The following is a 21961-nucleotide window of genomic DNA, read 5'->3' as shown; positions in this document are numbered from 1 at the left end:
CAGGCTGTGTCCAAGCCTGGTCTCCCGCTAACCAACCGTGTGACCCCCACAAGCCGTCTACTCCCCGAGCCGGGTTTTCCTGCGGCCTCCTTGGGAGGCACAGGGGGCCAGGGCACGGAGTGCCTGGTGGCTTTGGAGCCGGAGTGGGAGGTCCTGGCTTTGCCCATGCCATGGCGAGGTCCGGGGCCAGGGCCTGTGCCCCAGTCTCCGCCTGCTCGGGCTCCTGTGGGCAGTGAAGGAGTGCCTTGTACCTGGAGGTCATGAGGGGCATCTGGGGCAATGGGTGCCCCTCCTCCAGGTCGCCCCTGGTTGCTGAGAGGTGTCTCTCCCGCTTCCGTTGGGCACACACGCCTCTCCCATTGCTCAGTGCAAACACTGGCTGTGTCCCAGCAGGCCTGGCTGCCTGTCCCCTCTGCCTTCTGCGGCTAGGGGAGGAACGGACCCATCCCTGCCCGTCGTGAAATATGCCGACTCCAGGAGAGTCTCCGCAGTGTCTACAGCCCGGCCTCGCGCGCTTGATTGAAGAGTCTCTGCCCCGATGGCTCTGCCCCGCTTCTGGCTTGGGACAGGGCACCCCCAAGCTCTCCAGGACTCTGTGGCCCCATTCACACCTCGCTGCTCTCTCGATGGAACTGGGGGCCTCATCTCCCTGCGGGCTCGCTGGCTGCCAGTTTGCCGCACGCTCAGTACCAACACCCGAAGCAGCTGCCGCCTGCGGGACACAGCCTCCTGGAACAGCGCAGGTGAGCTCAGAGGTGAGCCCGGAGCCGCCGTGGGCAGGGGTTCATCTGGTTACAGAGGCTCCCAGGAGGCAGAGCGAGCGCCTGCTCCATCAGGCCTTCCAGGGACGAGGCTGCGGGAGGAGGACGTCTCCTGCCCCTGGACAGAGCACATGGGAAGCCCGTCAGCTGGAGAACCAGTGTGTCTCTGGACTTCCCACCGAGCCCACGTGCATTTCCCGAACGGCCGTGCCGTTCCGCGGGGCTCTGGCCCCGAGCTCAGCTTGTGTCTGCTGCTGCTGCTGTTCCGAGGCCGAGGTGTCCTTAGGTGCCGAGAGAAGCGTGGCTCGATGTGGCTGAAGCCGGCTCCAGGTTAGGACACAGGACCAGAGGAGATGAGGGCTGCCGAGATTAATAATAATAATAATAATAATAATAATGCGACCACAACAGACGGTGTTGCTCTGTGTGGCGAGCCTGCCTGCCTCTCTCCGGGAGCAGGAGCCCTATCTGGGCAGGGCCGGCCGGTTCGGATGAGGGGCAGCAGCCTTTGTCCTGGTCCTCCCCCACGGGCGGGCCACACGTGTCCCTCAAACTGCAGGTGTGAAGTTAACGCTCTCCTGGACGGAGCCAGCCCCGCAGGCCATCGGGCCCGGCGTTCTCAGGCCAACAGGCGGCTCCACGTGTTGACAGGTGATTGCGACACAACCGTGTACCTGCTGGAACCTTGCCTTCTCAGAGCAATCTCCCGTCGTGGGGATATGAGGCTCAGCCTGAATGCTTTGAAGTGGCCATATTTTGGGGAGGACCCTGATCTGACGTCCGGGGACTTTGCTGCCCTTGTATGTGCCTGCGTGTTCAGGAGCCCTGAGGGGCCGGAGGAGCAGGAGCTGCTGGCAGCACGGAGGGGCTGAGGCGGGGTCCATCCTTCCTGCTGGCGCGCCGCCCCCCCCCCCCCCCCCCCGCCCCGCGGTTTCCCTGCTGGTTCTCTGGGATGAGCCCTGTGTACGACCTTCTCCTTGGGCTCATGGGTCCATCTAGATAATGACACTTCCTGCCGGTCACTCACAGCCGAAATGAAGTCAGTTCCCACTTACTTGGCCAGAGGGTTGCAGAAGTTTTCCTTTTGGGGAATAGAAAAGAAGGCGGCCTCTGGAGCCGCCAGGAAAGGGGAAGCCCTGGCTTCCGGGCGCAGCCCAGGAGGGACACCACGGCTCCTGCACACAGCTGAGGACACACGTCGAAGTAGGGGCCCCCACCCCCGGGGGAAGCAAGTCATCCAGGGCCCGTCCCAGGCGGCCAGGGCTTCCCGCCCCCAGCGCCGATGTCCTGGCCTCCGAGAACAGGCTAGACCTCAGGCCAGGGCTTCCCTCGGGCCCCTGGGGGAGCCTGGCCCTGACCGAGGGCCCCCACCCCGGCCCAGCCGTGCCCAGGTGCTCTGCAAGCTTGCTGCTGGACATCCCTGCAGTGGCCTTGGCCGTGGCCTCCTGTCTGACGCCTCATTTGAGTCACACAGGCTGCTGGGCCTATAAGCCCTTAGTCCCCCTTGTCCAGCTTGGCTCTTGGGGCAGGTCTGACCCCGGAGACTGGGGGCCCCAGGCTCCCCTGCCTGGCCAACGTCATGTTCCATGTTTGGCCAATGTCGCTCTGGGGGAGCCTGGGGCGGAGGCAGGGAGAAGCGGGGAAATCCCCCCTCTCACTGTCTCCAGTCACTGTCGCCTCTCTCTGTCGCTGGAGCAGCCTGACCCTGGCCTTGGGTGCTGGTAACACCCTCTCCTCCTTCTCTCCCTCCAGCACGGGGCAGAACCACCTGTTGCCAGCACCGCAACAGGGTCCCCGGCACCCAGTGTCCTGTCCAGGCTGCTGGCTTGTACGGCAAACCCGGCGCTGCCTGAAGCCCCCCTCTGGCCGCAGGAGCTGGACGTGCCTGGAGGTAGACGACTCCAGAGCACTGGACAAGGAGGATGTAGGCCGGTTTCCCCTCCTCCGGGGTGGGGTGTGGCGCAGCCCTGAGGCGTATCTACAGTCTCCCCGAGGCCCCCAGTGCTGTATGGGCTCCTGCCCGGCCCCAGCCCCCTCCTGGGGTGCCAGGGGTCACCTCCCACGCAAACTGTCCTGGAATCTCATCTCAGCATCTGAATCGGAGATCCACCCAAGTAAGCCTCCTGCTCTCGCCTCCCCACCCCCGGGTTGGCTTCTCAGCAGTCCCCTCACCCCTTCTGTCTTTCTGGGTCCCCAAAGCATCCTTGTCCAGGGCAGAGGGTGGGCCTCCCTCCGATGGTGGGGTTGCAGGCAGGGGGCAGGAAGGCAGCGCTGGAAAGGGGATACCTCAGGAGGCGTGAGCAGGCTGGGCGCTCAACTGCATCGACCCATCGAGTGTTGGAAACGTTGGCCAGCGCCCTGGATTGCGGGTGCGGCCCCCCCAGGCCTGGGACAATGGAGCCTGCCGGTTACATAAAGCGCTCCTTACATAACCAGCGTGAAGACACATGAAAGCCGGGCAAGTCAAAACAACTGTGGCCGGGCGGGAAGGCCCTGTGGACAAACACCGGGGAGTGGTGAGTAACTGGTCGGAAAGCCCCAGCCCGGGGCAGGAAAGGGACTCTGGGTGGGGCCGCCTGGAAGAGAAAGTGGTTGGACAGAGAGACACAGAGGCCACCGCGGCTCCCAGGGCCCGGCTGGGCACAGCCGTGCGGCGCCCCTGGCCTTAGGGTTCCGAGTCCCCCCGCACCCCAGTCCTGCTCCCCTCACCCAGCAGCCCCGCCGGCCCAGGTGTCCCTCCTCACACTGCTCACGGGCCACACACGCATGGGGTGTCTCTTCCCCCTGGGCTGCACATCTCCTCTTTTAGGGGCCCAGGTCCTGCCCATCCGTCCTGTCCTCCTCCAACAGGGGCGCCTGTCTCGTACCCCGACTTCTGCTTTTGTGATTGTTCTTGTCTTTATAGATCTTTGCTCTGAACACTTACTGCTCTTTATACCCTTTGGTTTAGCTTTCACTTCGTACACTAGACTTCACATGGGTGTTCACAGCCACACAGGTGCGGCAGATTCCTCCCGGGAGATGGTGGTGATGGGGATCGGAAGTCGTGTTGAACTTCCTCTGTATCTCGCGCAGGACGCACAGCAAGCGCCCCAGAAAGCCAGCCGATGGGATCTCTCGGCAGCTGGCCTCTGCTGTCTGGCCGGGAGCTGGGAACATTCTGATCATTTCTGAGTGAGTCCTTCAGGAGTCACGCCGTTGCTAGTTGCCATCCCAAACGTAAGGACGGGATGGATGTGGGATTCCCTGCCGTCAGAGTTTGCTATCAGAACGTCCTCTGCCTGAGCTCAGGAACCGAACAGATCGAGATGCAGGGGATCCCTGCCTTCCGGATGCACATGGCGGCCCGTGACGGGGCCAGCATGCGTCGTCCCAAGACTCCACGGCAGCCCCTCTGTCCCGACTACAGCCCAGGATTAAATCAGCACACCGTTATCACTGCTTCAAGGGCAGTGCCCGCACAGGAGTATGCAGATTTTGACTTGAATTCTGGGTCTGGCATTTAATTCTCTATGCATCACTTTTCTCACCTGTAAAATTACAAAAATTGTATCTATTTCTTAGGGTTCTTCTACAGAATAAAAATAATATATGTGGCTAGCTGGTTTGGTTCAGTGGATGGAGCATCGACCTGCAGACTGATGGATCCCAGGTTCGATTCCGGTCAAGGGCATGTACCTGGGTTGTGGGCACATCCCCAGTGGGGAGTGTGCAGGAGGCAGCTAATCAATGTTTCTCTCTCATTGATGTTTCTAACTCTCTATCCCTCTCTCTTCCTTTCTGTAAAAAAAAAAAAAAAAAAAAAATCAATAAAATATATTTTAAAAAATAATAATATATGTGGAGTGACTGGTATCTATAGTAGGCCCTTGATGAATGACAGGGATTATGGCTATTTCCATCAATATTGGTAATCAACTCCTTCACGCCCAGGTGCTGCAGGCCTGGTCCCTGCCTCTTGTCTGTGCTGACCCCTCACTTCACACCTGGGCTGTGGGACCTTGCAATAATCCTAGTTCTGTCACATCTGCAAAGACCCTACTTCCAAATAAGGTCACATGCACAGGTTCCGGGATCAGGACATGGACGTATATTTGGGAGCCATCGTTCAACCCACTCCAGTTGCCCCGGGAAGGTCCCCTCGTCATCCGGCTCTGCTGTGAGCACAGCGGGGCCGGAGGGGCCCGGGCTCATGGGAGCCAGCACAGTGCAGGCAGAGCGGGAGGCCTGGGGCTTGGCCTCCTTTGCACAGCAACAGTGCAGCCCTCAGAACCCCATCCCCCCCCCACCACCACCACCTTGAGCTCCTTCTTCCACCCCAACTCCCTCCCTCTCGGCTCCCTCCCAGGCCACCTCTGCAGCTTATCTCGGGAGAGTCTCCATGGCGTTCCCCCGCTGGCATGCAGAACCTCACGCAGATCCTCATCTCATTCCCCACCTTCTCTGGACGGAAGCTGAGCCACCTCCCTGGCCCTGGTACCCGTGGTGGGAGAGCAGGGGTACCTAAGTCAGCTGTGAACCTAAGAGGCGGTGACCATGGAGTGGGGGAGGGGCAGAAAAGAGGGAAGAGAAAGGGGAGGAGATGGGCCCAGGATGTCCCCGGAAAGCCTAGGGTTTACTCCAGGTGGTACCTGTTCCCACCCCAGCATCAACCCACAGCACCCTCAGGCCCCTTCAGGCACCCCATGCCCACGCAGACCGCTGACACTGGAGGCTTTGGGCCCGTCTCTCCCCCTTACCACTCACTGGGACCCCAGCGAACACCGGGCCAGCCCCACATTACTGAGGAGAGGAGGAGGTTGCTTTGCTTAGTTCTCGGATCCTGTAATGGGAGCTGCCCTGGCCTTGTTCTTCCTGCCTTCACCTGAATGGTGCTCCCTGGAGGGGGGGGGGGTGCTGGGAGCTGGGTGCCTTCCCTCCTCACCCTATCCCCTCCACCCCCCACATGCCCCTGTGGCTGTCCTGGGAAGGCAGATGCATAAAAATAGCTCCATCTTGCTAAGCCACAGGCCTCTTTTCTGGGAAGCGGGGGAGGGGTGGGCAGGGGGGCCCTTTTCGGGCTTCCTGGGACACAGCCTGGCTGTCTGCGCTGGCCACGGCCCTCCCTCAGCTGCTGCTGCGTGTCCCTGAGGCCGCTGCCCTCCTGACCTCTCTCTGGGGACCTCACGCCATCCCTTTTTTAGAGCAGTATTTTTACCCAGGGTGGTGCCCAGGGTCACCCAGCCCTGCTGACCAGAGGTCCTGCAGGAGCAGCCTGGGGCCGTGGGCAAGGGCCTCACCCACGGGGCCTCTCAGCCCACCTTCTCTCTACGGCTGGAAGGGAGTCTGGGTATTTTTATCCTAAGTGAGTGGCCAGGCAAGGACTCTTCTCTGGGGACCCCAAAATGACTCAGAATGAAAAGTGGGGGCGCTCACAGGAGCTCTGGGCCAGCGGAGCACACTGGCCACCTGTGACGTCCACTTCCTGTCTGCCCACCGTGGAGGGACGTGGGACCCCAGGTTGCTCCCCCACCAGGGGAATGAGAAGGACCCTCCGGGAGTGATAGGCACCCCAGGGCGGGGTGGCCAGCAGACCCACTGGTGCTTGAATGGCACCTCCCACCAGCCTTCTGGGGTGTGGAAGCCCACCGTGACCCTAGTCCTGGGACGGAGGCTCCAAGGTCACGCGTGGTCCCCTGATGTGACGTTTGGAGTTGAAGCTGCTCACCGGTCACCTTTTGGCGCTTTGGTCCCTGTTCCTGCTCTAACCTGTCCCTCTTGTCCCCTGCCGCGCGCCCTTCCTGATCTCTGATTCACCGCAGGCTGGTTCTCCGATAAACACACGCAGTTATTACTTTGAACTTGTAATGGTGTGTTTACCCCATTTACCTTTAATGTGTCATTGATACCGACTGGGTTTAGCCTGTCATTTTACTATTCACTTTGTCCCCTCTGGATGTTGTCCCTCTGTCCTCTTTTCTTGCTTTCTTATTTCAATGTTTTGTAGTATTCCATTGTAACTTACCTATTGGCGTTTTGGCTATATCACTGGATTTTTTTCAGTGGTTGCTTTGTGATTATAATCGACTAACCCTAACCTCTCACAGTCTCCTTAGAGGTCACATTTTGCACTTCAAGTAAAATGGAGAAGCCATAGAACCCGAGATTCCCTCCCCTCCTTCCTTTTAAAAGGATATTGTTGCCCAGCTGGCGTGGCTCAGTGGTTGAGCTTCAACCTATGAACCAGGAGGTCACGGTTTGATTCTCAGTCAGGGCATATGCCCAGGTTTCGGGCTCCATCCCCAGTGTGGAGCATGCAGGAGGCAACTGATCAATGATTCTCTCATCATTGATGTTTCTATCTCTCTCTCTGAAGTCAATAAAATTATACATACATATATATATATATATATATATATATATATATATATATATATATAATAAAGCATAATATGCTAATTAGACCAGACAGCCAAACAACCTTCCGGACGTCCTTCCAGACAACCTTCCAGATGAAGCCAGGGCTGCGAGGGCTGAGCCCCTTGCATGAATTTCGTGCACCGGGCCTCTAGTATATATATATTAAAGGTATTGTCCCAATGTCTTTCCATCACCTGTTTGTTTTTTAAATTTTGTTGTTTTAAAAATTCATGCACTTTTAAATTTTGTACCTCATTTCTTTTTAATTAATAGACTTTTTAAGAGTAGATTTAGGCCCCGACTGGGTGGCTCAGTTGGTTGAAGTGTCATCCCAGACACCAAAAATGTTGCGGATTCAATTCCGGTCAGGATTCCACCTCACAGGTATAGAGTTTGGGCAAGCCCAGCATTTGCTCTGAATCTGGGAGGCAGTGTTATGGCGGAAACTGATGGCCATCTCCGTGTCCTCTATTCATGCATGTTTTACTATAAATCACCTAGAGGGTAAGTAGACACCCTCTGCTCCTGCCCAAGTTTTCCCACACAGTGGGGGCTGTGGGAAGATGGGTCACATCTACACGGCGTCATGCACTGCCTGGCACCGGAGGGTTCCCATGGGGCTGGCCCCGCGACCCGGCCCGTGAGCACCAAGCTCCTGCCAGCTGTCTACTGGGAGCATCAGGGATGTGTTTGTCACCCTGGACACCACAGATGTTGAGGGTGTTGATGGGGATTCAGAAGCTGAGCTCCAGACAGCGCTAAGACGTGGCTCCTGGGATATAACTTGTAACAGAACCCGCGAGCTGTGTGAGTATCATTCCTCAGTGGGAGGAGGCAACGGAAACCAGAAGGCTGAGAGAGCAGCAGGAAGGCCTCGGCAACAGATCTGACGCGCGTTTGCAGTGAGCTGGGGAGGAGGGGGCTCAGGTGTGGCCGTGGCCGTGGCCCAGCGGGATGTCACCAGAGGACTGTTCTGCCGCCCGGGAGGGTGGTGTGTGCAGGGCTGGCTGGGTCCCTCCCTGACCAGCGGGTCCGTTCTAGAGACGGGTGGCACGAGTGTGGTGTCTGTGGGAAACCTCTGAGGCTGGGGGCCCTGATGTGGGCACAGGCGGCGCTTTCCTCCTGGCAGAGCACCCAGCTGCTGGCACAATGGAGGAAAACCTGTTCCTTCGCTCTCTTAGGGGGAAACCAAGGTTCTGAACAAGCACAGGGCAAGAGAGCCTCCATTTTGTCTCCTAAAACCCACAGTGACCCGCGTCATCAGGAGGACGTGGAACTCGACGTGCACAGCCTGCGTCTCGGGCCTGGCTCTGCCAGGAAGCAGCCACGTGACCGTGAGCTGCCCCACCTACCCAGCCTCAGTTTCCTCATCTGTAAGTCCAAGGAGTCGGATGTTTGGGACCTGACATGGCTGGTGCTGCTTCACTCTTGACGTTACGAGCCTGCAGGGTTTAAACACTTTTATTTTTTTGTTAATCCTCACCCGAGGATATTTTTCCATTGATTTTTTAGAGAGAGTGGAAGAGAGAGGGAAAGACAGAGAGAAACACATCGATTGGTTGCCTCCTGCAAGCGCCCAGACCAGGGCATGGGCCGGGGAAGGTCCTGTAACGTGCGCTTGACTGGAATCGAACCCAGGACCCTGTGGGTCTATCCACTGAGCCCAACGGGCTAGGGCAAGCTTACACCGCTTTAGAAATGAGTTGCTCACATTTAAAAACGTCACCTAGAAACCCAGCATTCCTGAAGGCCAGTCTGCGCGGGCCCGCCTTCCCTGGCGGCTCCAGTTGAGATGGCACATCTGTCCTCCAGGTCACCGGCGTCCCCACCACTGTGCCACCCTTGTTGCGTATGTTCCTGCCAGGGCCCTGCAGTCACTGGCTTTTCCACAGCTTGTTCACGCGTCCCCACCGCTCTGTTTGAAGGGTGACCTGTGCTCACGGTCTGGGCACCGAGCTGACTCTGAGTTGAATCAGGGCCACGCCACGTGGTCCTCCATGAGCACAGCCACCGGGTGGTCAGGTCTGGTGACCCGCTGTCCACCAGCTTGGACATAGGCACCAGGGGCCAGTGCTGCTGTGAGCCAGGTATCCCCAGAACACAGGGTCCCCCCCATCGCCCTCTCTCTTGGATCCAGCTGCTTCCAAATAACGTCCACTTAACATGGGCTGGTCACCCACAGGGTCCCAGGGAGCTGGGTGGGTGCAGACCCCCAACCAGCCTCCCCTGACTCAGCCGGCCTGACTCCTAAGGCCCCTGGGTGATCTGACCCTGATTCACAGAACTTTGCAGCAGGCGCTGAGCCCGCAGGGCGTGTTCCTCGCTCTGAGCCACGCAGCTCACGGTGCCGGAGGCGTCCCTGGAACAGGGCAGGGCCAGCAGCCCTTTCTCTGGATCTTGAGCTGTCTCCCTCCCCATGTTCTTGCCTGGGGTGGATTCGATTAAAGTTTAATCATTAAACCAAATCCCGGCAGTGGAACCTGATGGAGATGGAGCCGCTGGAGTGAACCACTGGTCACTTCGCCTCAGCCCGGCTGCTTCCAGAGCCGCGTGCCGCAGGCGCCAAGGGACCCAGTGATTGACGGGCTCTGAGGTCACACCCCGTGGAACCCACCCGCCAGCATTCTTGGAGTGTTTGGATGTCTCCAAAGACTGACCGTGCGCGGACTCCGCTTTGTGCTCTGAGAGGACACCTGGAAAGGCTGCCCTATGGGGAGTGTGTGGGTCCTGGCATTCTTAGAACACCGAGATTTTAATTTTTTAATTTTTTTAATTTTTTAATTTCTTTATTGATTAAGGTATCACGTAATTGTCCTCATCCCCCCATTCCCATCCCAAACCCCTCCCCACGTATGCCCCCACCCCCCTGTTGTCCGTGACCACTGGTTAGGCTTATATGTATGAATACAAGTCCTTTGGTTGATCTCCCCCCTTACCCCCACCCTCCCCTACCTTCCCTCTGAGGTTTGACAGTCTGATCGATGCTTCTCTGTCTCCGGGTCTGTTTTTGTTCGTCAGTTTATGTTGTTCATTATTTCCCTTAGATGCGTGAGATCATGTGATACAAGAAATACACTTATAAGAACCGAAAATGAGACAAGCCATAATGGTTATGCTGAGAGGCAAATGAATCAGTCTGTAGTGAGTTTCTTTCTGGGCCAACAGTTCTTTTGAGTCCCAATGTCAATGTCAAACAGTTCCTTATGTGTACATGTCAGCAAAGATATTTCAGTTCTGGATGGTGGACAAATGGTGGTGATGCAGGTCCAGCCGTCTCTGGTTTGGTCCTGGGCATCCTTCAGCGACGCACAGTTGCTGTCTGCTAGAATGGCAGGGCGTTGTCAGCGTCTTCCATCTCTGGACTGCTTCTCTTCTGTCTTCATGGCTGGAGCAGTCCTGTCAATTCCTCTCTGTTGCAGGAACACCGAGTTTTGAGTTCTGAGAAGTGACGCCGAGCTGCTCTCTCGAGGTCCCTGCAGCTGCGGGAATGCCCTTTGTGGGAGTTCATGCACGTCCGAGCGAGAAATCAGAAGAGAACCCAGGACTCGGTGGGGAGACAAGAGGCGGGGAGGGGCACCTGTGGTGACACTCCGTCACCTGTGGTTTCCCTCGGCAGTGGTTTGGATGGGGTGTCAGAGGGCATTAGTCCTCCACTCTCTGCTGGTAGGTAATTTCTGGACACGCACCGGGGCGTTTCTGTCCTGTTAGGGACGAGGCCCCAGGCTCCAAGGCCACACCAGCAGCCCCCTGGGAAGACTGTGACTGTGGAAGAACATCAGGGTGACAGTGGTGGGCAGAGGGTCAGCACTGGGGACCAAGGTGCCTCATGGGTGTGTCTCAGCCAAGACCTCACTCTCTCCTGGACTCCTGGTTGAGAAAAAGTTGGCTAAAGGAACAGTCTGGAGGCAGTAGATTGCAGGGATATGGGGTGTGCGCTTAGAAAAATGAATTTACTCAGAAACATGGCCTTAGGCAGGGAACAGGGAGCAGTTCCTACCCGGTCCCCATTGCCGGGGGAGCCTTTTGCCATCCCCTCATTCACTTGAGGCACTAGGGCTGTAGTGGAGGACGGGGTGCTGGGTGTGGGGTGGGCGTAGTCATCAGGACATGACCCTGCCCCCAAACTTGCCGCAGGCACACGGGCCTCCTCCACCTCAGCACCTGAGGTCCTACTGGCTCCGATGACTGGCGGGCAGTTCACCAGGAATGCCCCAAACACTCTTCCAGGGGGCCGGCTCCAGGCAGCTTTCGTCACCCTGCTCCCGGAAATCATGATGCTGACACCACGAAGCAAAGTGGTGGTTTGTCAGAGCAAATACGCGCGAACAGGGCCCAGCCTGGCACACCGCCCAGGCTCAGCCCAGAGTCCCCGGGATGCCCGCCCGAGTGCACAGAGGCCAGACAGCTCGTCAGACTGCGGGCTGCTCACCGGCCAGCCTCTCTGTGGTGGGGAGCCCGGAGGGCCAGGGGAGGGGCCGTGTCTGCAAGGGCACAGGGGGGACTCAGCGAGGCAGCTGGGTTCGCTCAGAAAGGCCGTGCTGCCTCCTGCCTCTCCTCCTCCTCCTCCTCCTCCTTTTTAAATGAATAGGTTTAATTCTTTCAGAGCAGTTTTCCCTTTACAGATAATTTGATGGGAAAGCACAGATTCCCACATTCCCCTTTCTTGCCTCTCCAGTTCCTCCAATTGCTTATGTCTTGCATTGGCGTGCTGCAATTATTATAGTTATTGAGCTGATATTGATACATTGGTATTACCTGAAGTCCACAGTTTACATAGGGATTTACTCTTTGGGGTCTATATTCTCTGGGTTTTGACAAACGTATAACGAGACACGTGACCCATTAATAATCATACGGAACCACTTCACTGCCCTCCGTCCCCTGTGTTCCACCTGCTTATCCCTTCCCCAGCCCGGGCAACCACTGAGCGCTTTGCTCTTTACTGTCTCCACCGCTGTGCCTTCTCCAGAATGTCATAGAGTTGGAATCACACGTATGTAGCTGGCCTGGCTCTTTGTACATGACACGTATGTGAAATTCTGGAGCCAAGCGGGATGCAGCATTTCCCAGGCTCCTTCCATTGCTTCTCTTCTCTTACTCGCACTTGAATCTGTACAAATCAGATCTTTTTTTCAGGCAGGACTAGGGTCTGGAATGATTTTCTTCTCAGGATTTAAGGACGGTCAGGCTGGAGAGGCCTCAGTCTCCTAAGACAGACGAGGAAAGAATGAGAGGCCGCAACTTCCCTAGAGCTGGCAGCTTCTCCAGGGCCAGCAGCTTCTCCAGGGCCTGTAGTTTCTCCAGGGCCAGCAACTTCTCCAGGGCCGGCCGGCAGCTTCTCCAGGGCTTGTAGCTTCTCCAGGGCCGGCAGCTTCTCCAGGGTTGGCAGCTTCTCCAGGGCCTGTAGCTTCTCCAGGGCCGGCAGCTTCTCCAGGGCCGGCAGCTTCTCCAGGGTTGGCAGCTTCTCCAGGGCTTGTAGCTTCTCCAGGGCCGGCAGCTTCTCCAGGGCCGGCAGCTTCTCCAGGGCCAGCAGCTTCTCCAGGGCCGGCAGCTTCTCCAGGGCCGGCAGCTTCTCCAGGGTTGGCAGCTTCTCCAGGGCTTGTAGCTTCTCCAGGGCCGGCAGCTTCTCCAGGGCCGGCAGCTTCTCCAGGGCCAGCAGCTTCTCCAGGGCCGGCCGGCAGCTTCTCCAGGGCTTGTAGCTTCTCCAGGGCCGGCAGCTTCTCCAGGGTTGGCAGCTTCTTCAGGGCCTGTAGCTTCTCCAGGGCCGGCAGCTTCTCCAGGGCTGGCAGCTTCTCCAGATGGGTGGACATCTGTAGCCTTAGTCATCCAAGGCTGTGGTCAGGTCCCCCCCCACACACACACCCCACCCCCACCACCTGTGACCTTACACTCTAGCACTGGAGGGTCCTGCTAGGACACCTGCTGGGCCGATGTCTGTCTGTCATCTGTCTTGATCTTTATCAGTTGTCCTCTGGCTACATGTTTTCACAGTTGGCTGATTCTCTACCCATCTTACAGGCCAGCACACAGAGGCGCAGTGACGTGCCCGAGGTCACACAGCTAGGCAGACTTCTCAGGTGTGAAATCGAAAAGGTCCTGGGTCTGGGATGGCCCTCGATCACAAGGACCACAGGGCAATGCTGGGACCCAGGCTTTGCTGAAGCCCCTGCAGAGCACACAGTGGTGTCCTTGCATGTGGCGGGGTCTTCTGAGCCCCAGGGACTGAGCAGCATGGGACCAGGGCTCGTGTCTGCCACCCCCCAGCAGGCACACTGTGGAGCAGGGTGGCTCCCGAGACACGCCAGGCTCCTGCCTCAGTTGTCAGCAGGTTACTGAAGATCACTCCTGCACTCATTCCCATGTGAGGGTTTCCCTAAAGGGAACCCCCAGGTCAGGGGTTCCTCCAGTGAGTTCTGTCTTCTGCAATGAGGAATCTCCCCCCCTGCCCACCCCCTAATACCTGCGAGGGGCTTCCGCTGCTCAGTGCCCACACGTGGAATTCCCCAAGTAAAACCCTGGGAGGAGTCACTGCCATTTGGATGCCTGGAGTCCTGGCGCCTGCCGTTTTGACCTTGTGCAGTTGTGTGACCTTGACAAGTGATTTAAGGGGGTGAGGGAGACCCTTCTTGTTCACAGTCAGGGAGAGGGTACGTGGCTGGCTTGCACCCAGGGCAAGCTCTGGAGCTGGTCCCTGTGGCCTGGGTGAGCCCCAGATGCCCGAAGGGCTGAGTGAAGTGTCCTTGTGCCCACACCCTGGACAGCGCCCACCCCAGGCCACGGTCTGATGCCTCCTCCCACTGAGAGGCCCGGGAATTGACCGTGGAGGACAGGTCCACAGGGAAATGCCATTAATACCCCTGTCTGGTGGCAGAGCTGCTGTGGCTCGGGACTCCGTGGAGCCTGGGAGGTTTGGCTCTCCCTCCCTGGGCACTCAGAGAGCTGGGAGCGTGGGCACCCTCCCACACCGCCACTCAGGTCTGGCCCTGGAGGTTGTGTGGCCCTCAAAGGGAGGTCCCTGCCTGTGTCCCCTCCTGCGTGGAGCTGTTTGGCTTCCTGGTAAAAGGGCATTGCCACCCACCCCACCCCGGGGACTCTCAACACCGTGGCTGCCCTGGGTGGCCCCACGGTTCCACCTTACAGGAGGGATTTGGAAGATGGCGGTGGGGTTGGGGCTCTCCTGGATGGCGAGGCCACAGGCTCCACCCACCTCAGGGCTAGGCCAGGTGCAGACCCTGCCCTGAAGCCGGCCAATCCCGGCAGGCCCACCCCAGGAAAGGGCTGACACTGCCCCTGCTCTCTCCACCCGTCAGAGTGCTCCCCACGGGGCCTGGTCCCTGGGAGGGGTCTCGGGTCCTGAGAGCCGGGTGGGTGACCTGGACTCCTAGTGACTGACAGTGACTTGCAGGGCGTGAATGGCCTGGGTTTGAAAGAGAGCCAGGAGGCCAGGGTTCTTCGTTCCGCTTCGCACCATTTCTGTTTAGGGCCCTGGGACAGTGTCCATGACCCTCCCAGGACACGCCTGTCTCTGGTTTGGAATGAGCCTGAGAGAGTGTGTGTCATGGCAGCAGGGAAACGTGTCCTGTCCGTTCTCTCTGGCTTATGCCACCCGCTCCGTCTGTCTCCAGCCCCGGGAGCCCCTTTCCTTCCAGCCAGGGCCCAGGGCCCCCAGAGGGGATGCCCCATGTGGGTCCTCGTCTAAGCTCAGGTTCAGGGAGGGGAGGGGGCCAAAGGGGCAGCCTGTCCGGAGAGCTGCTGGGTCGGGTTGGGCAGCAGTGTGTTTGCTAGGTTGGGGTGCACGTGGTTAGAGCTGTAGACCTCAGGGGCACTGGAAGCACCCGCCCGGTGTGGGCAGCGTTTATGAGGGACTTCCTTTATTTTTTTTTTATTTTTTTATATATATACTAGAGGCCCGGTGCACGAAATTCATGCACGGCGGGGGGTTGTCCCTCAGCCCAGCCTGTACCCTCTCCAATCTGGGACTCCTGGAGGGATGTCCGACTGCCCGTTTAGGCCCGATCCCACCGGGCTCCCAACTGCTTGCCTGCCTGCCTTCCTGATTGCCCCTTACCGCTTCTGCCTGCCAGCCTGATCACCCCTAACCACTCCGCTGCCAGCCTGGTTGATGCTTAACTGCTCCCCTGCCAGCCTGTTTGCCCCCAACTTCCCTCCTCTGCCAGCCTGGTCACACCTAACTGCCCTCTCCTGCAGGGTTGATCACCTCCAACTGCCCTCCCTTGCAAACCTGGTCCCTCTTAACTGCCCTCCCTTGCAGGCCTGGTCCCTCTCAACTGCCCTCCTTTGCAGGCCGGGTGCCTCCCAACTGCCCTCTCCTGCTGGCCATCTTGTGGTGGCCATCTTGTGTCCACATGGGGGCAGGATCTTTGACCACATGGGGGCAGCTATATTGTGTGTTGCAGTGATGATCAATCTGCATAGTACTCTTTTATTAGATAGGATAGAGGCCTGGTGCACGGGTGGGGGCCAGCTGGTTTGCCCTGAAGGGTGTCCCGGATCAGGGTGGGGTTCCCTTGGGGCGTGGGGCGGCCTGAGCGAGGGGCCTGTGGTGGTTTGCAGGCCGGCCACGCCCCCTGGCAACCCAAGGGGAGGCCCTGGTATCTGGAATTTATTTTCCTTCTACAATTGAAACTTTGTAGCCTGGAGCGGAGCCAAGCCTGCTGCTCCCTCCGGGGCGGCAGCCATCTCTGTGGCAGTTAATTCACCTTCTACAATTGAAACTTTGTAGCCTTAAGCGGGTGAGCCCGGCCAGGGTGTGCAGAAAGCTTTGCTTCCCCTGTTGCCGCCGGCAACCCTGGCCTGCTCTCTCAAGCTCCATTCTGCCGCCATTTGTTTGAATTTGTTTACCTTCTATAATTGAAACTTTGTAGCTTGAGTGGAGGCTTAGGCCTGCAACGGCTATGGAAAGCTTGGCTTGCTCTGTTACCTGGGAAACCTTGCTCACTGTGGCTGTAGCCATCTTGGATTGGGGTTAATTTGCATACTCGCCCTGATTGGCTGGTGGGCGTGGCTTATGTAGCGGAGCGATGGTTAATTTGCATATTACCATTTTATTAGAGAGGATTTTATTGCTTTTTTACAGAGAGGAAGGGAGAGGGATAGAGAGTTAGAAACATTGATGAGAGAGAAACATCGATCAGCCGCCTCCTGCACACTCCCTACTGGGGATGTGCCCGCAACCAAGGTACATGCCCTTGACTGGAATCGAACCCGGGACCCTTGAGTCCGCAGGCCGACGCTCTATCCACTGAGCCAAACTGGTTAGGGCTATGAGGGACTTCCTTTAATGCCAGCACCCTGCTGTTGCCATCACAGGGACCCTTGCTTTGACACTCACAGCACAGGGGCTCAGAATCAGCCACTAACCCCAAATCCCCACGGTAGCCCCACAGGGAGCCCCCACAGCTCCCCTCTGATAGGTAGAGGATGCACAGAGCTGGGCAAGGCCCAACAGCAGCCCAGACCTCACACCGAGGGGGGCCAGGTCCACCCTGGGCCTGGGGGTGGCAGAACCCGCGCTCTGGGACAAGGCTCCTGAAATAACTGCGCTCCCACGGAGGGGGCACTGGCTCCATGGCTTCCGGTCCCTTCCCTCTTCTGCAATCAGGGCTGCCACTCAGGGCTGGGGGTGGGGGACTCCGGGCCATCACCCTCAGACCAGCAACATCTACGGCTGCTGTGCTGGGAGCCCTTGAGATTAATCACTGCCTTTTCCAATTCCAATCTGCCTTGATTATAGAAATGGTTCTTCTCCAGGGAGGGGAGGTGATTTTTAAGTGGAAAGGGAAGCGCGCTTGGTAAATTGCTGAAGCTGGTGGGTGCCCTGTGGGTCTTGAGTGCGAGGGTGGGGGTGGGGTGGGGGTGGGGGTGCGCTCCAGGGCCAAGGGCAGCCCCCATCAAGCTCTACCTGCTCTCAGGGAAAGCGCTTCCTTCCTAGGCTGGCGTGCAAACAGCCTGCCCGAGGCTGAGCTGAGCGGGAGGGACCCTTCCCACCGCGGATGGCTCTGGGGGACCGCGGCAGGTGGCAGGCGATTGGAACCAGAGCTGAGGACCAGGCTGGCGCAATCAGGCCACGTTTGACCATTTAAGGAGCCGAAGGCTGCTTGGAAAGGCCTGAATTAGAAAGGCATCCAGCCCTGGGGGGGAGATAAGGAAGCTAGTTGGAGCCCAGCTCCCAGGAGCGTGTTATCAGCGCGCTGAAGGCTGTGGCTCCACCTGGGCTGTTGACCCATAGAAAGCCCCTCTGGCTCTGCCGAAGTCCAGGCTCCGCTGGCCCAGGGGCAGGCTTTGTGTCACTCAGCAGGACGGGAGGCTTCCCTATTTGTAAAAGCAGGTGCTGCTGACCTAAGGCACCACGTGGATGCTCAGCACAGCGTCCTCGTTTCCTTGTCACTACAATTTGCTCCCCAATGATGCATGTGGGGAAACTGAGTCTCAGGGGCGAGGCCTGTGCCAGGGTCTCAGCTGGTGATCGCCCAGCAGAGCTTCTGGGTGAGCTGGGCCCATTATGGGGAGGGAGGGGGCACCTCCACGGGGGTGGGGCCCTTCCCACCTGGCCCTGTCTCTGCCCCACAATCCCTGCAGCACCCCATGACTTTCCTGTCTCCGAGTCCTCTGTCCCCACCTCCCTCCACTTCTCTGCCCCTTAACTCCTGGTTGTGCCATCACCTGGCCCACTTGGCTTTTCTTGTTCTCCCACCCACCTGGGCAGCACAGCTATGCGAAGGCGGCCACCGAGCGGCCCATAGGAAGAATGGCTTGTCACTGCCCCGCAGCAGGAGCAGCAGGTCACCCAGGGCATCACAGACATGGATGCCCAGCTGACAGTGGACTCCATGTAAATGCAACAGTAAAAACGCTGGCCTTGCATTTTGTAGGCCTTTGCTTGTTTATTCCATTTTTCTAGTTGTTTCTTTCTATTTTGTAAAAGTACCAGTCTGCAAGGGATTGATAAAGCACAAGGGTCCTTCCCTGCATGGCTCACGAAGTCCCATGCACCAGGCCTTTGCCCAAGTTCCTCTGAGTCCCACACCCTTTTAACACGGGAGGGAGGCAAGAGCCTGGCCCAAGCTGGCCTTGCTGCCCTGGCCGGGCCCTCTGACCTCCCCCTGCCCACCCAGGCCTCAGAGAGACTGTCAAAGCACAAGTGTGCTCTGCCTGGAAGGGACCATTGTCTTAAGAAGGCAACTACAATGATCAAGAACCAATACCCTCAAGAAATGAATACTCATTGATATGGCCACCTGCCGTCACCAGGCGTGCTCCGCCAGGCACGGCACCTCGCCTCCCTTGTCCCTGACACGGGCTCTGCCCACTTGAATGTTTTAATGCTCTGCTCACCACCAGTGACTTCATATATGGATGTGCAATAGTCAGACATGGGATAGTATACAGCAGTGAAAAAGAATAACCTACAGTTCCATGTGACAGTGTGGGTCATCTTAGAAACACAATATTGAATGAAAAAGAACTAATTGCAGGAGACTTCATGCCACGTGCTTCAACTTGTCAAAATCAAGCAAAACAGAAGACTTTAGAGATTCACACACACGTGGGAAAAAGTGAGGGCATCAGCTTCAGGACAGAGGTTGCCTCTGGGGAGACTGGAGGGAGGTCTGGGAAAGGAGCGAAGGGTGGGAGGATGTGCTCCAGCTTAGGGGTGCCTGGGCGCCCAGCCTCGATGAGGAGGGTGGTCTGCTCTCTCAATAACTGACAATGATGGACAGGTCTTCGGTTGCACGGCTTCCAGGGCTGGCCTCCAGGGCTGGCCACCCAAGGGAGCCTGAATCCAGACCCAAACACGAAGCCAGCCGGCCCACGTGAGCAGGCTTTCTCTGCCCAGAGCCCCCATGGCTGCGGGAACCAGCATCAGAAGACTCGGGCGGATTCCAGCAGGCAGGGAACCACGTGCGCTCGGCAGGCAGAGCTGGGGATTAGCAGGCTGAGTCACCGCCGCGGGGGTGGAGGTGACAGGAAGGATGACAGGTGAGGCGCTCGGTCCAGGGGTGGTGTGCAGCGAAGGGGAATGTGGTGGGATTATAGGGTCCTGGAGGACGGAAGCGTTGGCTGTGTGGCTCCGGCAACCGCTCCAGCAGAAGGTGCTGGAAAATAAGCAGAGGCATGATGTCACATTGGGAGGAGGGTGAAGGGGCTCATCCCAGGCCAAGGTTCTGACAGTGAGGGCGAAGGCGCCCATCCCGGGCTGAGGGTCTGACAGTGAGGGGGAAGGGGGCCTCATCCCGGGCTGAGGGTCTGACAGTGAGGGGGAAGGGGCCCATCCTGGGCTGAGGGTCTGACAGTGAGGGGGAAGGGGCCCATCCCGGGCTGAGGGTCTGACAGTGAGGGGGAAGGGGCCATCCCGGGCCGAGGGTCTGACAGTGAGGGGGAAGGGGCCATCCCGGGCTGAGGGTCTGACAGTGAGGGGGAAGGGGCCCATCCCGGGCTGAGGGTCTGACAGTGAGGGGGAAGGGTCCCATCCCGGGCTGAGGGTCTGACAGTGAGGGGGAAGGGGGCCTCATCCCGGGCTGAGGGTCTGACAGTGAGGGCGAAGGCGCCCATCCCGGGCTGAGGGTCTGACAGTGAGGGGGAAGGGTCCCATCCCGGGCTGAGGGTCTGACAGTGAGGGGGAAGGGGTCCATCCCGGGCTGAGGGTCTGACAGTGAGGGTAAAAGGACCCCATCCTGGGCTGAGGGTCTGACAGTGAGGGGGAAGGGGCCATCTCAGGCTGAGGGTCTGACAGTGAGGGGGAAGGGGCCCATCTCAGGCTGAGGGTCTGACAGTGAGGGGGAAGGGGGCCGGGCCAGCACAGAGGATGCTGCCCAGGTCCCTGATGCAGGGGCCAGTCCTGGACAACCCTTCCCTCTGCAGTATCTGGGCACTCGGCAGAACCAGGGATGTGTCTGACAGCCCCACGCTGACTGCTCTCTGGGGACAGCTGCCGCACAGTGGCTGACTCTCCCAATGAGGAGATGGGGACATGGACAAGGGGGCCCAGCAGGAGCACCAGGCCCCACCGAGTCCCACGGAAGATGATGCTGGCCCAGTCTGCAGTGGCCTCTGGGCTGTAGCTCGCACCTCCGTGTCCACGGGGGCCGGGGGTTAGAGTGTCTACATTCCTGACACATCCGTGAGGGGAAGGCTGCCCCTTGGCAAGGGGGACGGGATTGCCAGGCCTCCTGGTTGTGCGTGTGCAGTGTTTTGAAATGTAGGTTTAACCAAAGGACACAGATAACAGGGGATGAGGGCATGAGTGGGGGAGGGGGGTGGCTAATGGGAGGATGAGGACATGTATGTCATAACTTAATCAATAAAGAAATTTAAAAATAAAAAAAGAAATGTAGGTTTTATTATTATTATCTAGTGTGGTGAGACCGACCGAGCAGGAGGCAATGCCTATGAAGGAGCTGGTTTCTCACAGATCTCAGGAGGAGGGGCCCCCACACCGGGCCTCGCGGGGAAGGGCCGGGCCAGGCAGGAGGGGAAGGGAGACGTGGTCAGAAGCCTTCACCACGGCTCTAGGAAAGAGCTAGCGGGGCAGGGCCAGCAGGCTCAGGACTGGCTGGTTTGCCAGGCACCAGGTTGTCAGGCACCTGGCCCTGGGTGGGGCCCGGGCGTGCTGGGTGTGCTGGCCCTGGGTTTGCAGAGGGAAGACAGCTCAAAGCTGAGTCTCTTACTCGCTGCAGGAATCAGCCAGCCCTGGGAGGAGCCCGGACTACAGAATCAGCGCTGGGGCTGGGAGTGACCGAGGCAGGGCTGGGCCTGAGCACCATCGGCCCTGGCAGGGCGCTTTGAAAGAGAAGTCGGAGGCCCTAGCCTGTGTGGCTCAGTGGTTGCAGTGTTGGCCCTCAGACTGCAGGGTCTCCAGTTCGATTCCGGTCAAGGGCATATATCTCCATTGCAGGCTCAGTCCCTGACCCCGGTCAGGGTGCGTGCAGGAGGCAACCAATCGATGTGTCTCTCTTACATCGATGTTTCTCTCTCTCGGTCTCTCCCCCTCCCTTCCACTCTCTCTAAAAATCACTGGAAAGATATCCTCAGGTGAGGATTGACAACAACTACCAAAGACGAAGCGCATCCCCTGGGGTGGCGGGGGAGGGGTGCAGGCTCTGTGCTCCTCGTGGGGGTCCAGCCCCTGCCCCTTGGGCCCAAGGCATCTATTCTCCCTGCCAGCACCCGGGCGACAGCCGCTGATGCCCTCACGGGGATGTCCGAGTGCTGCCGTGTACGTGTGCTTCGTGACAAAACCTCCCACCAGCCCGCCAGGACGGGGCGTCCGTGTGATGAGGCTGAGGGGGGCCGGGGCAGAGGAGCTGGGAAGCAACCACCAGTGTTGGCACCTCGATGGCCCTCTTCCTGCCACCGGGGCCTGGCCCTGGGGAGATGTGGATTCTTCGTCCTTCACTTACGACAAGATACGACACGGTCAAGCCAACAGGAGAGGACATGTCAGCAGCTGTCCTATTGAGGCCCATCTATCCGGGTGATGTGTCCCCAGATTCCCATGTTGAAGCCCTGACCCCCAGCCCCTCAGAATGTGACTGTATGTGGAGATGGGTCTCTACCAAGGAGGTTACATTAAAATGGGCCATTAGGGTGGTTCTGATCCCATAGGACTGGTGTCCTTACAGGAGATGAAGACACGTACACACAGAGGGACGACGACGACACGGGGACCCAGGGGGCGGACAGCGTCTGCCCCCAGGCCTGCTCCTCTCCTGCAGGCGCGAGCGAGCGTGCGGTGGGACCCCGACCCATGGTACCTTGCTCCTGGGAAAGCTGCGCTTGAG

General features: G+C 58.6%; 1 long non-coding RNA gene across 1 annotated transcript; it reads left to right on the top strand.

Moving 5' to 3' along the window:
* The first annotated feature begins 755 nt into the window (after positions 1 to 755).
* Positions 756 to 4380, top strand: LOC307096898. The gene is made up of 3 exons (XR_013813318.1): positions 756 to 1412; positions 2514 to 3277; positions 3837 to 4380. It is a non-coding gene; the product is annotated as an uncharacterized lncRNA (long non-coding RNA).
* The last annotated feature ends 17581 nt before the right edge of the window (positions 4381 to 21961 follow it).

The sequence above is a fragment of the Cnephaeus nilssonii genome (assembly GCF_951640355.1).
Source record: "Cnephaeus nilssonii genome assembly, chromosome: 3".
Classification (NCBI taxonomy): domain Eukaryota; kingdom Metazoa; phylum Chordata; class Mammalia; order Chiroptera; family Vespertilionidae; genus Cnephaeus; species Cnephaeus nilssonii.
The sequence above is the reverse complement of the archived record's forward strand: the minus strand, read 5'-3'. Positions and strand labels throughout refer to the sequence as shown.